General features: G+C 39.5%; 1 protein-coding gene across 1 annotated transcript in view; it reads left to right on the top strand.

The window, feature by feature from the left end:
• Nucleotides 1-17,292, top strand: part of PDE10A (phosphodiesterase 10A) — a 255,673-nt gene extending 238,381 nt beyond the window's left edge. The window contains exon 22 of the mRNA XM_080390538.1: nt 1-17,292. This exon is cut by the window's left edge and continues 26,884 nt beyond it. The gene's annotated coding sequence lies outside the window, so the exon portion shown is untranslated.
• The last annotated feature ends 2,901 nt before the right edge of the window (nt 17,293-20,193 follow it).

Raw genomic sequence — 20,193 nt, forward strand, 5'->3', positions numbered from 1 at the left:
ATGTGCAGCTGTCAAAAGCAAGATGCACTAATGAGAACATTCATAGCTTACTGAAGCAATATAAATTCCAGGTGGGAATCTGCTTTTTGGAAGAGATAGGCTTTTATATAAAATAGGTACACTTGTATGCTCTACTGTTTTAAAGAGTGTTCATGCAGAAGCCAGTCTCTCCTCATTTTCTTAAGTGAAGACATGAGTGGGAAAACAAATTCAAATCTAAATAAGGTTCCAAACATGTTCTGAAGTCTTTGTGAGCTAACTATTATTCAGGTGCCAAGGAATTACTGAAATTTTAATTAGAGATGTTATAAGGTAACAGGGATAGGAAGAAACATGTTGGAAAAGAAAAATCCATACAGATAAGGTGCAATATGCTTCAGTCTGCATAATGGGAAGAAGAGTGGCAGAAGTGATATAAGCAAACAATAAATGAGAAGCCTTTACCTCACACAGATGTCAGAAGATGTTTGCAAAAAGCAAGCAAACCTGTTTTTTCTCTTTGTGATTTGTTTCTAAGTACTTGAAGAGCTTTGATGGTGGTTTCTGTGAATCTTTTCAATGATGATGTGGGGAGGTGGCCCTGCACCATTTTGTAGTTATGTGTGTTGGTACCCAGTTTGATGTACATGTGTTCAAACACACTTGGGCTGAATTGTAGCTCTGTACAGTCTGCAGGGGTATGGGTTTCAACAAGAGGTCTTTCCTGCTTATCCTAATGTTACTTTGCTTTAAAAGACAGAAACTCCTAGTTTCCTTTTGCTATGGGGCAGGAATGTGTGTGTGTGTGAGTGGAAATCTTTACTGGACACAGTATGTTCCTTCTGGCTTGTTCATAGTGTTCCTGCAGGGTATTCTTTTTTTAAGATTTCTCTGTGTGCCTGCCACATCTGATCTAGCTTACTGATCTCCTTGGTCTTTCCTTGTCTGTCATGAGCTGTTTGCATCTTTTGGCTTTCGGCAGCTGCTGAGCTGTCACAGCCCTCTCTGGGCAGCTGGGTGATGCCCTGTGGGCTGACAAACAGCCCAGGAGTCTCCTAAAGTACCCTCCCAGCTCCACTCTGGGTCGTTGGTTACAGTGGAGCAGGTAATACTTCTTTAATAAGTGTTTCAAGATGGAGTTATGAATAACATGGAATAGAATGACACCTTTAGGAAGAATAATCTCTTCTTAAAAAGTTATCGTGTGGTCTGGGTGGCTGTCTAGGATCTGTAAATGACTGTTTTGCACCTTTTTATCTACAGAGATGCTCAGGAAATCTTTTCTGAGAGAAAGGTTAGTGCTGAGGGATTGCTTTCTGCCTGTATATGTGAAATTAAGGATCTTCTGGCTGCTTCTATGAAAAAGTAATGACAATTTTGGTAAACTGTCATTTGCCTGCCTACCAATTTGGAATTAAAACTTAGTTTGTGGTGATGGAGCAATACTTTTCTGTATATAATACTGCTAACATTACCACTGGATGGAGATCTGCAGATGTTGTTTTGCTCACTGTTTTTATAAGTTTTAAGCTAAGATCTGATTTCTGTAGCATGCAAATGTGCACAAGTGTAATGCTGCCATCTGTATCTATACCTACATACTGTCTCAGAGTAAAACCAAAGGTATTTAGTAGACTCCCTTCATGGCTGTCACAAGTTTCTGCGTCTTTGCAGTCAGTCTTGTTGAGCATCATTATTGCTTATTTGGGGAGAGGAAACACACACCTTACCTTCTAACCATGAGTATGCTTTATTTTTTAATCCCAGATCCCTGATCTGAATGTAGTAAAGAAACCTGAACCCTTTTTTCCCCTGCAAGTGAATGCTCTGGATTATATATTAGTCTGCCTCAATTGCTTTCATAGTTTTGTGGTGGTTGTTGTGGTTGGTTTTTTTTTTATTATTTTCTTTTTAAGGACTGTTCCACTTTGGGTATAATACTGAAAATTTTTTTTGGATGTGAAGACCAGAACACAAGTGTCTCAATTCCCAGCTGAGTGTCCCAGTGACTGGTTATTTACTCTTCCCATCACACTTAGTGAACATTTCAGTATCTTATCAAAGAGAAGTAACGTGCACAAGAGAGAGTACTGCCATGGCTAGGATGTGCTCCTGTGCTGCATGTGATGCAGCTCTGTCCAGGCAGGAGAGAGACCTTACACCTAATTTCCAGTTTCCTCATCTCAGCCTGTAATTGCCAAACTCCTTCTAGCCAGAAGGTGGGTACCACCCAGGGTGCTTCTCTACACATCTCTCAGGGTGTTATATATGCCTGTTGGCTTGTGTTTCTCAGGTGTGTGAGAACTCACCTGCTTTGTGAGCTCTTGATGTAAGCAGTTAGGCATCTGCTTACAGAAGGCACTGGTGCTGTCAGCTTGCAGGGTAGCACAGTTTCAGTTTTTGCTTGAATTACTAGAAACTTTTGGTGCCCTAGGTATCTGAGTAGATTCTTGAGAATTTTTAGTTACTTTTCTATGTAGGCACCTACCAGTTTGCCTAAATGGCACCTTTGGCATTTGAGTGTGGATTGGTATTTTCCTGAGGCAGCAGAGCAGCTGCAGTGGCAGTATGCAATGTCAGACCCTACATTTTGAGGTTTCAGCAAAACAGCTGGAATCCCTAGCTTTGTATTTCTTTACTTACAATCTTGTGGGTGTTAAGGAAAGAGGAGGAAAAATAGTAGGATAGGCATGCCAAAACAATGTGGGTAATAGTAATGTGATGAAATGCCCTTTAAAACTATTTAGAAAAACAAGGCTACAGGAACCTCTAGATCATCTTATTTTGTGCATTTCAGGCTATGTAACTGGGTTGATCATTACAGTCTGAGCTAAGCCAAACTGCTCTATCACTCAGAAAACTAAAATACTGGGTAACCCAGACCTAGACAGTAGCAATCAAGGTACTTCAAGCACAAGATCATTTTGATATAATAAGGTTGCTTAGTATGATCTGGACAAAATTAACTTGGTGAATTACTTCTGTCTCTGCAACTGAAAAATGTAGAAAATCACCATATTACCTTCTGATATTACCATTTTGGAGTCTTCATCATTGTTCTTCATCATTTAGACTTTTTCACTGTGCAAAAAACTAGACTGGAGAACATGTAAGTAGCAAACAGTGGTATTGGTCCTGTAACTGCTATAGCTGCATTAGCAAGGGCATGTCTCTGTGCTCTAAGAAAGATTATCCTATTGCTTCAGATATTTTTTTACCTATGAAGGCTGTGTACTGTGGTGGTATGGATATTTGATATTGTGCATGCAAATTAGGTTGATTAGCCCTTCCAGGAGAAAAAAATAATAATACACAGTGCACAGTTTCTCTGTCTTGGATGGGCAGATTTCTGTATTTTCGTCTGAAGTGTGCACACACATGGAGGTGAAGGGTTATGAAACAATATACTACCGTTGTTAAATATACAAAACAATTTATTTCTTAGTGTGTGTGTTGTGCTTTACCATAATTCTCTGTGAACTTGAAAGGCACCTTATATTATTTGAAATACATCCACACTGTTATCTTAACAAATGTTGCTCTTTGCTGCAAAGTCAAAGTATATTTGAATATAAGGGCACTTATGGCATATTTATATCATCTTGGAGCAACCACAGGGAGAACTAAGGCTGTAAAGCTGAAGTGACCAGCCACCATCCATAATTGCAGACTTTCATTATTAACCCCTGTGACCAGAGTACTGCTGGATGTGGAATGAGACACATAAAGTATTTATTAAGAAATAATAAAAATACATTCCCCAAACAGAATTTTTACCTGAAGTCTCACAGACTGACTTTGTGAAACAAAGGAGTGGAAAGATCAGACTGCTGGAAACTACTGGCCATGGCGGAGGCCGGGGGTGGGGGGGGTGGGGGGGTGGGGGGTGTGCAGGAAATAGAACTGCGGCTGAAAATTCTTGTCAGACAAGGGAATTAGTTCACAACTGACCTACATTTGCATAAGAAAGTTTAAGCAAATTTATTGCTTTCTTTAATTTCTAACTTCCCCAAGAATATTAATTTATTTATCCCAACTAATTGTCATTTTTGTGTTGTACAGGTGGCTGAACAAAACCTGCTCTCGCGTCTAGAGTCAAATGAAGTATTTGCAGTGGCATATGAAACAGTGCAAAATTCTGGCAAATTTGAAAGTAGGCCTCCAATGTAGTTACTGCAACAATCTTTTTTCACACCTGGTACTAAATTGTACAATAAGGCCACAGTGCTTCAGGGGAAAGAAAAGTGATAGTGCTATAACCATGAGAGATAATGCAGATGCAGATATTTTGATTGATGTTACTATCTCAGTTAAGGGTAATCCTCACCCATCTGAAGAGGACCACTATACACTCAAAACTGATGCTAATGTTTTAAGCAGAACTTCGGTAGTGTTCAAGCGTTATGCCAGAAGTCTGCACTGGGGCATTCTTGGTTTTCCTTTTTTTCCGAGACCTGACAACCAGTTGAATGATTTCCTTCCACTTCTACCCCCAGCCCACAAATGTCACAAAACCCAGGCATGAACTTTAGGAGAAACAACTTTTATTTTTTGTGTGTATTAGACCTAAGTAAATTCTTTTTTTGAAAAATTGGTTTTGACTCAACTACTTGCTGGTGTGTGAAAAGTGCCTGCTCTCAGAAGAAAACCTCAGACTTTCTCCTCAAAAGGCATGCTGTCAGCGAGTATGTTTCTATGTGGTTATCTAGCAATGATGTGCTGGGAAGCTGTAGTTTTGTTTTTCATTCACTTTTTCTCCAGTATGGACACTCCCAACAGGAGCAGGATCCCACACTTCATGAAGGTCATATACTTGTTAAGTCTGGAAATGGCAGGGCATGCTGGGAGCTGAGGCAGTCTGGCCAAGGAGCACGGTTATCTGCTGAGCATACCCCCTAAGGCACTTAATTAAAACTCCCAGCAGGCAACATCTGCATGAAAACAATTTCATTTTTGGTGCAGACTGGAAATTTCAGCTTTCTCATGGCTTTTATTTCCCCTCCTCCCCTTTTGGTAAAAGTCTATTCTCTAGTGTATATGTAAACAGACCCCATGGATTCCATTAAAACTTGCAAATTTCCTTTATAAATAATGTCACTGCGGTGTTCTCACCATGTCTAGCATAAAAAGAAGTGTCAGAACTGTAATGGCGATCACTTGTATATGCATGCGTGCTTTAGCAGCTTAAGGGCAAATAGCTTATGCCTTTGTATGTCATTGAAATAAGTAGCATGTAGTAGAATTGGCCTAGCTCCTGAGTGGCAATACTGTGTGATGTTTATTTGGTTGCTAGTTTAAAGGTATTATGGAGGGGAAAAAAATGAAAAAGAAATGAAACTCCACAGGCAGAGCAATTACTAAATAGTGTTTGGAATATTATGCTCCAGACTGCTGGTCTAAGGTACTATTCACAAGCCATGGCCATTTTTCCTGTTCTCTCCTGGTACCCCTGCCCTTAGCAGTTCTTATTATTGACCTGGGAGTGAGCACAATTAAAATCTTTTTTCTGTTCCTTCCCGCACTCATCTTTAAACTTGATAGGGATTTTAATACCAAAAATGCAAGTCAGAGAAGGGAATGTTCTAAAGCCTGGGGTGGATGATTTCTTTTGCTGAAAATGAAAGGAAAGACTAATTCAAGTAGCTGTAATGTTTTCAAAGTGTCTCTATTTCATGTCACAGGTGGCATAGCTTGCTATTTGAGAGCCCAAAGCACAGTTTTCATACTGGTTGCAATAAATCACACTCATATGGTGATAAGGGAGAGAGATTGATAAGTGAGGTCACTTAAGGAGGAGAACAGAAAAGCCTCAAAGGGAAAATGCTGTGGTTGTCATTTCCCTTGGGAAGGGAAGAAATATGGGAAGTTTATTTGCTGCTTACTTCTGCATGGACATACTTGACCAGAAATGGGTATGGTTGAAAGCATTTTTAATCAGTAAACCTCCAAAACATTAACAGTGGCAGGAGGCCCTAACAGAAAGTATGAAAACCACCTACAAGGGGTTTTGTAAGGGCCAGAGAAGCTGAATTGAAGGCAAGGACCATGCTGTTGGACATGTAAAACCTGAGAAAATCCTGAATATTCACTAGAAAACTGTATGCCCCATGCTAGGAAAAGTCAGCGTATTTGAAAAATGTGTTACCTTACACAATTACTTCTTCAGTCTGTTCTTTTGGCTAGCAAAAATGCGGCTCTGCTGAGTTCAATAGGTGACTAGCACCCATACTGCAGATACTTATTATCTATGATTAAATAAATAAAGCACTAAGCAGAGCTGATACTTTACCTCCTTCCTCACTTGAGTAGTTTTGATAAGGGCTATCCACATGGCTGAGACTTGTGGAATCAGGCTTTGTATTAGTGAAAAACTGAGACAGAAAATTCCCCTTCCAATACCTGTTTGCATGTGTGTGGAAAAACGAGTTAAAGGTAAGAACAAGAAGGTGGTATTTCATTATAATGCATGCTGAAATACCTGTTTCTCTGCCAAGATGTTTCATAGCCATAGCCTGCCCCCGACCCCCTGGTGTAATTGCGTTTTTGTACAAGTGGAGGTTCAAGGCAGGATTGTTTTCCCTGTTGGAAATAATTATTTGAATGCATGAATTCAGAAGGAAATTGTTTTAATCCTAATCACATCTTCAGTAACATTAAACCCTTAAAAATTATATAATATCAGAAAATAATTTTGTCTCTGGGAAAAATTTTCCCAGGACACCTTACAACTCCTGCCCCTGCTGTACCAGCAGCTGCAGCCAACATGTGCTTATTCTCCTTGGATGAGTTGTATATGGATTTTAGTGGAGAAGATTGCAGCTCACCTGAGCCCTGATCTGCTGCAGGGGCTGGATCTGAGTGTGCACCCTGGCCAGCTCCAGGTCTGGAAGCTCCGAACCTTTGGTGTGGTAAGGATGTCATGGAAGTGTGGAAAGCTCCAGTCCCATCCAGATGAAGAGAAGGTTTCTTGCAGAATCTGGTGTCAACATGGCTGCTGTTGGCTTGGTTTGTTGTGTTATGAACTACAGACCTTTCTGTCAGCCAGTGCATTGAGGACTGGAAAACACTTGATCTTTGCTTTTTGCATATTGAACAAAAGATATTTTTCTTTCAAGTGTAAAACTTGTTCCCATATCAGCCTTTCTATTTTTTCCCTTATTTTAAATTTATCTTTTTCTTCTTAGAAAAAAAAAAAGAAATACAAAAGAGAAATCAAAGCAACACTTTTTAGGTAAAAGTTTCTTTCATAGTTTGAAAATTATTAACTCATGTGTTTTCTGAAGTGGGGAAATGTCTTCATATCCAAAACTGCAGGTACTGGGGTGGGTGGTGTGTGTCAAAGAAATATCTGTGTTATGGCTTACCATCTGCTTAATTAAGTAACTGCCTTTATTCACTCGTATTTTGCAGTATCCTTTTTATTAAGAAGTTATTTAGTTTTAATTGAATGAGTTCCAGTTTATGAAAGGTAGTAATGCTGTCCTTTCAATGCAAGGCTAATTAGTCAGAATCTGAGCTGCAGAACCAGTTGTAGCAACGGAACCTTATGAAACAAAAGGATACATATAGGCCAAATGATGGAATGTCCTGGAGGTCAAGAGAAAAGACAGGTTCTTTCTTGGAAGAAAAATTAATTGAGGGAGTCAGTGATGCGGACACCAAGTGCGGCTGGGAAACTCCGCCAGCATGAACAGTGGGAAGAAAAAAGAGATGCTGTGACTCATACGTGCTTCTTCTTTTCTTGCACTGTTTCCAGGGCATCTTCTTACGGCCACTGTCAGTGACAAGTTATCGGACTAAGTAGACCTCTGGTTTAACTGAGAATGACAATTTTCATACTCTTAGGGATGCCAAAGCTTAGTTTGGATCTGGACCTTTGGTAGCTTTTTTAAATGATATTCTGCCTAAGCAAGATAGCTGTTTTCTTGCAAGTAAAGACAACAGTAGGCTCAATAACAAGCAAATATAACTGGCCTTCTAGAAGGCTCTGAGATGCCTTGAGCATATCTGCACAGGTTGTGTACACAAAACCATTAAAATATCTAAGGAATGGAATGAAGAGGATACTACTTTCACTTTTGCACCTAAAGATATTATTTATATTTTTTCATTTGCTCTAATATTCTGCAGAAGCTGGTGTTTGTATAAACAGAAATCAGGTTTGCTGTTGATAGGGGACTTGCCTCACAGTTGCAACTGAAAACTCCTGGCCTGGTTTCACGGGAAGTTTCCCTGTAAAGGTTTGCAGGTCTTTGCCCTTGGATTCAATGTAGAATAATATTGCACCTGTTTGAGAATATGGATTAGGACTGTGCTAGTCTGTGAATTCCTAGAAACTTCATGTTTCTACCCTCAGAAATTTGTGTGGTTAGTGATAGTCAGTAATATTGTATTTGGGTTTTAATTGTATTTTAAGACTTTATTGAAAGCTAAAATTCAGGAGGTGTAATTCAGATGTTAAAATACTAGCTTGAATAACCAAGGAGGCCACTCCATAGAAATAAATGGAATATCATCCGTTTCAGGTTTTCTCCTGTTTGTAATGAAACAATCAAATGGTTCTGTCAAAATATTTCACAACAGTGGAAGCAGGAGATGTTGTTCGAGCAGAAGCAAATATTTCAATCTTTATTAACTGGTGGGGAAAATATTTTAGCTTTTGTATTAAATGAGCCTGAGCCATTGATAGCTGTAGTAAAGTCTGAAGTGTGTTACTGCTGACTCATTGTGAAATGTATAATTTTTTTTAGAATGTTTTGCCTTATTTTGTTTTGAGTTGTGGTGAAACATCATCATTTCCCACAAAACAAGAATTCTGAGTTTGTTACCTCTACTACCCATACCGAGGAGGTGGCTAGATACCTTTTTTTCAGTGTTGTAAGCCAACAACTTATGGAGACCAACTTTTTAAGGCAAGACTCAGGTTGAAATAATGTATATGAGTTACTTGTTTTATGGAGAAGCATTTGTAATGAATTGTATCAATGCTCTGAGCTGACTCACTGATCTGAGGTATGAACCCTCTATTTCGTGTCAACAAGTTTGAAATCTTCCTCTTGCACTGGAAAACTCACTTCTGTGATTTTCCTTATCATCTCTGTTATACTTCTGACTTGACAGAAGTAATATCTATATCTGTATCTTGTGACATCCAGATGTGATACAAAGCACCTCTCAAAAAGAAAGTGCTTCAGCTCGTCAGCCTGAACTGCATTTCTAAAAGTAACAGTTTATTTTTTCAATGCTGTTTCTGTTCTTTTGTAAGAAGAGTCTGAGTTCTATTCACTGCTGGGTGCTCATGAAGAATAAATACAAAAAACCTCTAACCAAAACCTGACAGTTTCACGTCAGATTTCTTCTGTGTTCTTACTTCAGGCTTAACTGAAGAATTTAAAAAGATTTCTGATGAATAATGATATCAGATTCTGGCTTTACAATGGCAAATGCCATTGCAAGTCCCTCTGAATAAGGTCTGGGTTTTATTTCCCAGGTTGATTGTTTGTCTCATTTTTCCCTCTTTTCCAATGTAGCAGTGTCCTTCTCTGCTTTTAGATTTTACTTGTTGACTACTTGCTTCTATATGTGAAGAACACAGGTAGTGGGTAGATTTATTTTTTTTGTAAAGCAGTGTTTTTGTATTTTCAATGCTTTTCCTGTGTGTGTAACCTGCTGTGATGGTAGGTGAATTTTGTCCTGGAGTCACACAACTCAGGGAGTAATATTCAAGATTTTCTGACAGTGCTGTAGACACTTTAGGTTTTGGGGTTTTTTGCTCCTTCTCATTATTGCTTATGATGAGGAATGCTTTCAGCTTCTCTTAAAACACATCTTTTTGCTGTTACACTTTTCAGTTAAGAGGTTGAGGGAGTTGATTTGCAAATGTTTATTATCACAGATTCATGTAGGTTGTGGTTATGGAAGTGTAAGACACATCATCAGTCGTGAAATGGTATTTATAAACTGTATTTCAGATCAAACTCCCTTTATCTCTATTAGCTTTGATTTGATAACTAATGCCTTACAGTTCTGTGGATAAAATAGTTGTAACACTTAGACTAAAAGCATGTAGATTACCCCCCCCCCCCCCCCCCTTCACCACGTTTACCATCCTAGGCTTTCTGTAAATAGGCTGCATTAATTAGTCCACTGATTGTTATTAGGCAGAAGTACTTACTCCTGCTGTTAGACAGACGGTGGGGCAGCCTGCATGACAGTTCATATCGAATACATATAATTTTGCTTGGAAGTTGTTGGACTTTTTCTCCTTACCACCCTTTTGGGGAAATTTTACTTTTTCTTCCCCCGAACTTCCCTTATGTGGGGCTACCAGCACCAGGAGCTGTGGGACAGGGCAAGCCCAGGTTCTGCCGGTGGGAAACCTGGGCAGGAGGGCACCAAAGCCACCCTCTGCTAACACCAAATTGCCACGTAGCAGGGTGGCAAGATGACAGTCATGGCACCAAAAAAACCCAAAAAACAAACAACAACCCAAACCTGTTATGATTTGTCATCACTGGTGTTTTTCAGGAGAGTGAAGGCAGCAGGATGTTTTACTCACTAAGAATATACGCTGCTTTTAGTGGAACAAGTTGCATGCATTTAGTTAATGTGGCAGCTAATTGATTTCTGGATGGGAGTTAAACTTTCCTGGTTAGCAATTTCACAGTTATTCAAAAAATTATTTAACAAAATTCATATGTTTTGCCCAGAATCTTCATTAATGTTTTTAAATTCCATACCTATCATGCTATATCTCCTGAAGTATAGCATTTGAACTATGTAACCATAAAGCACAAAGTATATAAAATTTTCATTAACACAGGAAATTCCAGTCTGCTTCAGTACAGTCATTTTTTCTGAAGTACGTTACCCTATAGTCCATATTTTCTGCTTATTTACTAAACTTCAAGGCAATGAATTGCTGTTGATTACATTATTCAGCTATCAACTTGTTTTATTCCTTCAGAGGGTGTGGTGGGAAAGCTCCAGAAAAGCCTATTGTAAAGCAACAGTGCTCCTGCTGCATTTATTCAGGCTCAGGCTGGTCCTTACTGGACTCCTAGGAAATGGTGGTGCTGTGATACTTTGAAGAGCAAGGAAAAAGTGGAATCAGCTTTTAGCCTGGGATAAGAAAGTTACTGCAGTGTTGCATTTTCTTCTCTGTCTGTTTTTACCGAAATCTGCCCTCCTGGGTATAGAATCATTTACCTTGAGCCTTCTTCCATCAGAAAACAAGACTTTTTTTTTCTCCCTGAATTGCTCTCCCTTTGCCATTTCAAACTATAACCAAGAACCCTGTTTTTCCCTCCTTCCATTTAGGTTGCAATTATGCACTACTGCTGCAATCATCATTTGTATTGCACATAATTTTCATCACTCTGCTCTCCTCTCTGCGTCATGTCAAACATAAGCCACAGCTTTTCTCCCAAAGCCTGCCTAGCCTTCCTCCCAGCACTGAGAGCTTGACTCCCACCTCCAGTAACCATCTGGAACCAGAAATGCCAGATACTTTCACTGTATTTTTTTTTATGTTCTTGGGTAAGTACTTTCATGCTGTTTCCTTCTAGCGCAGGTGCTTTTGAGCAATCCTGGTGCTCTCCTCCACCACTATGAAGTGAGTTCATTGCTCTCTTTCAAATGCCTGCTTGTAATTCTCCTTACAATTTCCCTAATACCTACCAGAAACTTACCAAGAGCTGAGCCACCATGGATTGGGCCACCAACGGGTTGGCGTCAGCTGCAATGCTGAGTGCTGGTTTCTCCTTGTTTTGAGATGCCTTTGCTTGTGTTCAGACCCTAAAGCTTGGAGGCTGATGCTCCATTTGCTTGTCTGCCTGTGCTGTGAGCTGTTACGTGTGACCAGCAGGCTGGTATGTGGAGGCAAGATGAGAAATCCGTATCACAGATGTTGGGGAACTTCCATCCACTGCCTTGTTGTGTTGTATCTAGCAATTTAATTTTGCTCAATGCAATGATACACCAGCGATACCATAAAAATCACTGTATGAATGCATAGATATTTGAAATAGATGTGTGCCAAGATGTTATAGTGATGGAAGGCTTATTTTGGCTGTGTGATGCATGCAGCAGTGTCGCTCAGTTGTGTGTTCAGTATTTACACTATAGAGATCTCTTCTGCTTTTGTGTGCTGAGTGTCCAGGACCCTTCTATAACTCCTGCCAAAACAGGCAGCACTGCTCTGGGTTCCCTTCCTGGCCCTGCAAGTTTGTGTGATCTTTCTCTACTCTCTTAATTAATTTATGTTTGATTTCTTTTATACAGCATATATTTATCAGGTATACAGGGTATAGATCTGTAAACTGAAATCTGTAGTGAAAAGTGTTAACTATTACTAAAAGTCTTGATTTTGGCTGATATCAAATACAAAGACAATCCAAACATAAAAATTCCAGTTATTTTGTAAGTTATTTTCTCATGTTTATTTAGGTCTTCCTTGCACCTTAGTTGTCAGCACAAGAAAAAAATACTTGACTTATATATTCAAGAACAAACTAGGGGAAAAAAAAGACCCCAACCTCTCCTTACCCCAGATTTCAGAAGGGCCTCAAGTGGCAAGTATGTGGTATTTTAAAATAAATGATAATAACACCCCACCCCCTCCAAGGAAAATTACTTATTTCAGTCATGTTCTTCACAAAAGTGTTAGGCTTTTTCAAAGGACTTTTATACTTTTTCCATCTAAATGTTAGTCAAACTCTTTAATAATGAAACACTGATGGCTAGAAAAAATATATTAATCATGCATCTCCTAAGCCACAGATAAAAGCTATTTTATCAGGCTACAAAATGATTTAGTATGCATAAAATTTAACATTTAATAATACCACCAAGAACATTTATTTCAAATGTTTCCACGTTCCAGTCCTGTCTAATTAATATTTAAGTGTTGGTGCACTAGTTATGTTTTTTTGTTTCTTAGTGTAACTGAAGTTTTTTGTTTAGCAGCCCTTGGTTGAAGCTTCAACAAACCATACAGCAGATTAAACAGGCTGCCTGGTGTAGATTTGAGGATCCTGAGATACCTCAGAAGTAAGGTTCATGAGGAATGATCATGAGGAATGTTTTCTGCTACAGATGAATATGAGCTATTATCTATCACCAAAAAGTATACTGAAGAGGGTTTGGGGGGGTATTTTGTGGGTTAAAGAAGGCTACATTCCTCAGACCTGCATTTTCATGCATAACTACAGAAGCAGTGAAGATTGTTTTGGCTTGACTATCATTTAAAAGTGTGCACTGGACTAATGCCCTCCTGAATTTTAGTTCTTGAAAGACATGCTGCACTTGACAGCATATTAAACTATCCAAGAGCAAAGCCAAAGGGGAAGCCTTTAAGCTGAGCAATTGTTAGCTGTTGAAGTGCAGAATACTGGTTCTAAGCTAAGCAACATATAGAGAAAATACAGGTTGAGCTAGATGACATGTCCTCATAGTCTTGTCTATGAGTCTTGTCCTTATCAAAGTAAGACCCAATGTTGTGCCTTCGGGTGAAAAGATATTTAAAGTGCAAAACAATGACATCTGAGTGGAACAGAAGTCCTGCCAGGGGCAACTGCTGCTTTATCAGTTAATTTACTCTCCTCCTTCCTCAGCAACATGCAGACAAAGGGGCAATCTTTCACTGACAGAAACTGAGGTCAAGTAGTGATACCATCAAGGAGCCCACGTATCTCAAAGCAGTGCTAAGAAACTGGAAACTCCTACCTTATTCCTTTCTGAAAATTTCACACAACCTTTCTCTTCATTTCTCTTCACTGTTTCCTTATTGTTGACTTTTTCCTCCCTTGCATTCATCATGGAAGCATGGGAAGAGTCCTAGATGTTTTCCCCATCCATTTGTTCCCTTCCTTCAGGTGAGGCCTTTGATTAAATGATCCATATGTGCTAGAGGGGGTGGATTCTAAGCTGAGACATCACCTTTATGAAAATTACTTATTGGGTGGAGAAATATGGATAAAAGCTTCTTGTGTGATAGCTGCAAAATGACAACCTCACATAACTGAAATTTTAAAGGCAATGTCTGTCAGCATCACAGACAATGACTTGCTAAATTTTCTAATAAATAAGTAAATATGGAGTTCAAATGAAAATCAAGTAGGGGGCATGAAGTGTAAGCATCCCGTGTAAGGATTGCTGAATTTAATGGTAGCAGCCACAAAGGTAGACTTGTATTAGACCAATATTGAGGGCTTGTCTAAAAAAACTGAGCAAAACCAGCAAAAACAAAAGAAAAAAAAAAGTCTATGAAGAAGAAAACTGCCTAATTTGAAAGGTTAGTGCACAAGATGTGTTAAGAGAGGCCAACTCATCATTACCTTATGCGTGCTTGGTTGCCATGGGGCGAGCGATTCAGCAAAGGGGCCAGTGAGAAGCTAAGGTAGCCACTGAGCCCAGACTTGCCAGAGTACTCATTACCCCTCTCCCTGGTGAAGCCAAGCCACAGGGAGTGAGGCCAGGAGGCTATAATTTTAGGATATCAGCTTAGAAGAGCCACTCTTAGCACACCAGTTGCTGTGCCATTAAAGTGAAAGGCTGGTCTCTGCCTGCAGGTAGCGTCCTGCACCAGCACTTCATATAGCATGTAAGTTAGTGCGACTTCTATATGATATGCACTTCTCAAAAGAACTGCTGGATTATTTTGTGAAGACCTCTGCCCTGGAATTGTAGGAACTGAGAAGTCAGAGTTAAGACGTGGCAAAGCATCTTCTTGTAAGTACAATCTTGGAATTTGGTGTGAGGTAATTAGGTTTTATTTGTAACCTGTTTTTCAGTCTTGGAACTAGGATTTTGATTTTCTTCCCTTAATGAATTCAATATAAGTTTTAATGCTTAGATTCTGCTGGAGATGGCCCCAAGGAGACCTTACAAGTTTGGAGTGTTTCTTCCTTTAAAGGAAACCATTCCAAATACAGTGATAAGAGCATAATCCTTGGGAAAACTGTTCTGTGAGGTGTGTAAGGGGTTGGAAAGCATCTCCTGCAGTTACAAGGCCAATATAAGAACTAGCCTTGCTGGACTTTCCACTAGCACAGAAAAAGCAGGACACAGATACCCCTTCCTTGCCCCTTTGAAGACACCAGGCATCTTGGGGAAGCTTCCAAAGCACTTCCCAAGGTGCCTTTGACTCCATGATCAGCAGTGAGTGTGTTACTTCATCTTGTGAAATACCAGCAGCATGGCTGAGTCTAGTCTGTGGAAAAGATCACAGATCACTTTTTAATATTATTTTTTTAAAAACAGTTATACAAATAAGAATATTTTCATAGTCAGAGAAGGAAAACCACTAAAATACTCATTAAGGGGATATATCATTCTGTCATTTTCTTTTTCTTTCTTTCTTTTTTTTTTTTCTTCTATTTTTCTCCCCTCTTTGCTATTGAGTTAGTATTGTCACAGAGTCTTTGGCATTACAAAGAGGTGGTGTGGGGTCACCTAAAAAATGGAGTCAGCTAAAAAGGGTGAAGAGCTGGGAAGGAGCCGAGAGGGGTCCTTGGGAAAAGGTGCAAGTGCTGTTGCTAAGGGGCATTCTGAACAGGCTGGCTGCTTTGTAGATCCAACTCCTCTTGGAGTTGCCAGCCTCTGAGTCAGTTTTGGAAAGCTTGGGATTAGTGAGTTTGCAGTTTATGTTAGATACGTTCGTGCCCTTGAAGCAACAGATAGCAATTCTGAGCTTGATCTCACTTTTTTTTCTGCTGGTCTTTAAGAGATCTGTGACAAGAAATGCTGCACCTCTGTATGGATTTGGTGGGGAAAGAAAGAGTTAGAAGGAAGACTGCTCTTCTGCTTGAAGTCTCTGCTCTTTCAGTTCATCTCTAAATCCAATGTTATTCTAATGCTTTTTAGTGCTCTGCAAGAAAAGCAAAGTTGAGCCACTGATAAGGTTTTATCTACAGGTAAACATTTCCTTTAGCTGTAAGAAAATGAGACTTTAGGGACCTGTAACGAAATTACTTCCTTTTCCTCTCCACAGATTTGATGGGTTTTTGGTAAGAAAGTGGTGGTGAAGAGGGAGTTGAGGAATAGGGAACAGAGAGATGGCATCTACCTATCTGCAAATACAAAATGCATTTAGATTTAATAAAGGCAGTGAGCAAAGGGATGGGACTTGAGCAAGTGGAAAGCCTTGATGGCTTTGACAAGCCTTTTCTCTATTCTCTTGAGCTAATTGTGTCACTTGTCAGGCTGGCATCAGGGTACAGTCAAATTCTGACAGGCTAATTTGAGCTTGTGGTTTCAATGAAACATACATACGGCACTCATTATATTTAGTGACAATCAGTGTCATTTTCCGCTTAAATGCAGACAGCTCAATACATTTATTCAGCTGCCTATCTGTAAATGAAGCAAATAACCCCATGATGAAGGTGAAACAAAAAGTTTCGGTCAGGACCTCCCTTTGTACTCTTGATAATACTTGGGGTCCAGAAAGAGGGTGAGAGGTTGGCTATTAAGCTGGTTTCAGTGAGACTGGGAGGGGGGAGACAGAAGAGTAGTTGCCATAACATGCCATTTGATGTGGTACACTGGGAGGAATGTTCCTTTCTGCAATAATTGAGTAGGAATTGAAAGGACTGGCGACAAAACTATTCCTGCTTAGCAGAGGCTGCCTCCTGGACGCTGAGTAAGCACAAAATCACTTGTCATTGCACAATCTACCTGTTGGGAAGGGTATTGGGGAAGGCAGCCAGCTGGGCTGTGCACTGCTGGAAGATGGCAGTCTCAGCCATGAGCTGCCCTTCAGAACTGAGGAAGCAGAACTTCGCGCAGGCTGTCATCCTGGAACAAAAAATCATTAATGTTAAAATTATGCAGTTAGAAATCTAAGTGATAAATAACTTTAAAGAAAAAAAACCCTCCTTAATTTTTTTTTTTTTTGAGGGGGTGGGGGTGTGGGTGGGCTACTAATCTACATTTGCTTAATGTTACCTTTGTACACATGCTTCAGCAAATTTCATTTGGGCCCCAAAATTACCAGATAAATACCTCATGAACATGATTTTTCAACATTGCCTTGTGCTGTTTCTTAAATGTATATAAGTTCCCATAACTCAGAGTTAGGATCTGATCCTCTGTTTTGTTATGTAATCTTTGGTTAATGCTATAATCTTAGTGCTGTTGTGTTATAAATCAGTGAAATGAAGGCTCAGTGACATTCTTCTCACTGCTTTCCAACTTTTAAATTCTCTTTCACCAGAAATGGTATTTTTCTCTTGCAGCAGATGCAGCTATTCAGTGTAACTGTAAAATACCTGAAGTATGTACTGTCCAAATCCTTACTGCACCAAAGAAAAAGTTTGTTATGATTACTACTCTGGTATAGTCCTACAAAGAGGAGTCGGAGATGTGTAAGACCTGTTTGTCTTGGGGTCCTATTTATCCTGTTGATGTGGCGTAACTGTGTGTTATACATTCAGGAGGGCTCTACCTTTTTTTGTGATAAGCAGAGGCCCAACACATGGCTAACAAAGATGCAAGAAGTCTGCATTGAGCTGTATTATGGTGAATTAATGTAGGATGGCAGCATCTGGGTTTAACTTCTAGTCTACTCTGAGTTGGTTTGGCAGTTCGCAAAATTCACTTGTCTTTGCGGGGAGGGTAAGAGAAACTTGCAAACTTGCATTGAGAGCTTGCAGCTGGAGTTGACTGAAGCTACTTGGATCCAGAGTCTGGCTTTGAAATACTCTTACTACCAATGGCAGAATTTATATTTTAACTTTTTGTTTGTTTGTTTTAAAAAAAAAAATTCACCTAAATAGTGACTGACCATTTTACAGAAGCCGAGGAAAATGTAGCTGGTATCTTATCTGGGGAATTTGATAATTTTCTGTAGGCTTTATTCAGTTCTAAAGTATCAATACACTTCCTCAAGATGTGTCCCCCTCTTGCAGGAACACAATCTTGCATTTCTTTACAAGGTTATGTTGATTATGTGCTAACGTGATGATGCTGTCATTCAAAATGAAGATCAAGATTTTAATGCTAATGCACTGATTTCAACTTTGGAAAGAAACCTGTGCTTAGCTCCATCAAGGCAACTTTGTGTGACATATGTCACAGTTTGGAATTGATCCAGCTAAGTGTTATGTTGTAAATACCTTGTTTCCCCTCCAGTGTTCAGAGGCTGAGATGTAATTTATTCCAATCAGGATGTACTTTGACAAGCCAGCTGAATGGGATGCAGCTGCTGTTGTTAAATATTTCCATCTCCCTCTGCTTTTCAGGTTTTCCCAGATGTCATAATCTTCAGAGCTCTCCATGCCAGCATTGCAGGCAGCTCTGCCAAGGGTTAGGAGGAAGCGGGAGCAGGATGAGTTGGAAGGAAAAGTAGCCGATTTTGCTTATTATAGAAAGAGATGGACAAAGGGTTTTGATTTGAAAAGCCTTCTCCACTGATGAATAACTAATTCACTTGGATACTAAATCTGACACTTATTGTGCATTTGATGAATGCTTTGAAAATTCTGTATGTGGAAAGACATTTCATAATAATGTTACTCAGAAACAGTGAAGCGATAAGCCTTCTAAAACCTGAAAATCTACCTGAGCTGAAATGACATTGTTTCTCCTTTGGAATACAAAAACTTTGAAAGCCAACGTATTTCCCTCCACTCCATAGACCTAGCAGGTAACGAGCATTGCATTTGTCTTGACATATCAACAGAGATGCCCTTCTCCTAAACCAGTCCTCCCAAGCCAGCCAAAGTTTTGCTGGGTAACTTTGTAGGGAACTCTTGTACAGTTTGTCATTGTCTTCCTGCAGTGCAGTTATTCCATGAGGTCTTTTGAAAGTGTATTATCATGAAATAGTGTATGAAGCTGTCTGCATCTTTTGAGATGGAGTCATCGCTTCTCAAAGACTGAAAAAAGAACAGGAAAGCTTATCTGTATTTTGTTTAGCCACAAGTGTCACACAAACTTACTAGCCCACCCTTAGCCAAACCTGTACACTTAGGGTCTTCTGTGCTATGGATTACCTGACTATCTAGATGACTTCAACAGAGCTCTGACTTTCTCACTTATTTAAAATGACATCAGAAATAATCTCTCAACTATTTGTTTTCCCTTACAATGTCTAGTTTTGTTTATAGTCGCTCTATAATTTTTTCATGCAGTTGATATTTTTACTTCAACAGTAAAGTAAATTGGGAGAAACGGAGACAGAGTTATACCTCTGTTAAAGCAGAGGAAGTGAAATTAGACCTGGGTCTTGCGTTTTATTGACTCTTGCAGCCTTTGCTACTCTGATTGCTAGGGCTAGGGAATAAACTTCAGTCTCTGAACCACACTCCGTGTATCAAACATATTTACAGTGCAAATAATTCTTTTGCTGTTCTTTCCATGCTCTTTAATTGAAGGAAAAAGTAAAGATCACCAACAGGGAAAGAATAATTTTCCTCTTAGAGCTCAAGATGAAAAGAGGAAACACACAGTCTGTAGGGAAAGATGGTATTTAGGGGGCTTTTAAGTCATTCCCAGGGTTCCATAATATCCCTGAGCAGACTTGGAGGTAGATTAGATTAAATTAACAACAGTTTCTTTAGGAATGCTCCACCTATGCAGAAGGTTTTCCCAACTTCAACATATACTGTTTGCTTCTTTGGGGCTTGCTCTAAAAAAATCTCCTATTAATAGCTTTTAGACATTTATGGCTCCTTCAGTGTAGGGTGGTAGTGGTGTTGTGGTTTAACCCTGGCTGGTAATCAGGTACCACACAGCCACTCGCTCACTCTCACAGAGAGTAACCTCCGGGGTTTTGTGTTAATAAAAATACTGGATTTTCAAAGTTTGGCTATGTCGTCTCTGGGTAGACGTAGCATAATACACTGCAATGGAAAGTTCTCCAGACTGTCTTACGTATTGTACCCAAAGGGGCCTGCTACTAAAGTGTAAAAGAATATGTAACTATGCCTATTTGGGTAAGGGCCAAGTGGATTGCTAAACTGCCAATTAATGTGGCTTGTAATGATAGCTTCAGTGATTCATACTCTAGTTTACTACAGAGTTGATTTGGGCTATCTGTTCATTTCACACAAACGGAAAATAGGTGGAAAATAATGAACTGACAGTAACTTCCTGGCTTTGCATGGTCTTCAGGCTCTGTTCAGACAAAGCAGAAAACCTGTAATCCACTACCAGTTCCCTGGGTCTTCTATTCCCATTCTAAAATATATCAGCAACATGGCCTGATGGAAA

Source organism: Falco punctatus (assembly GCF_963210335.1).
Source record: "Falco punctatus genome assembly, chromosome: 5".
In the NCBI taxonomy this organism is placed as follows: Eukaryota; Metazoa; Chordata; class Aves; order Falconiformes; family Falconidae; genus Falco; species Falco punctatus.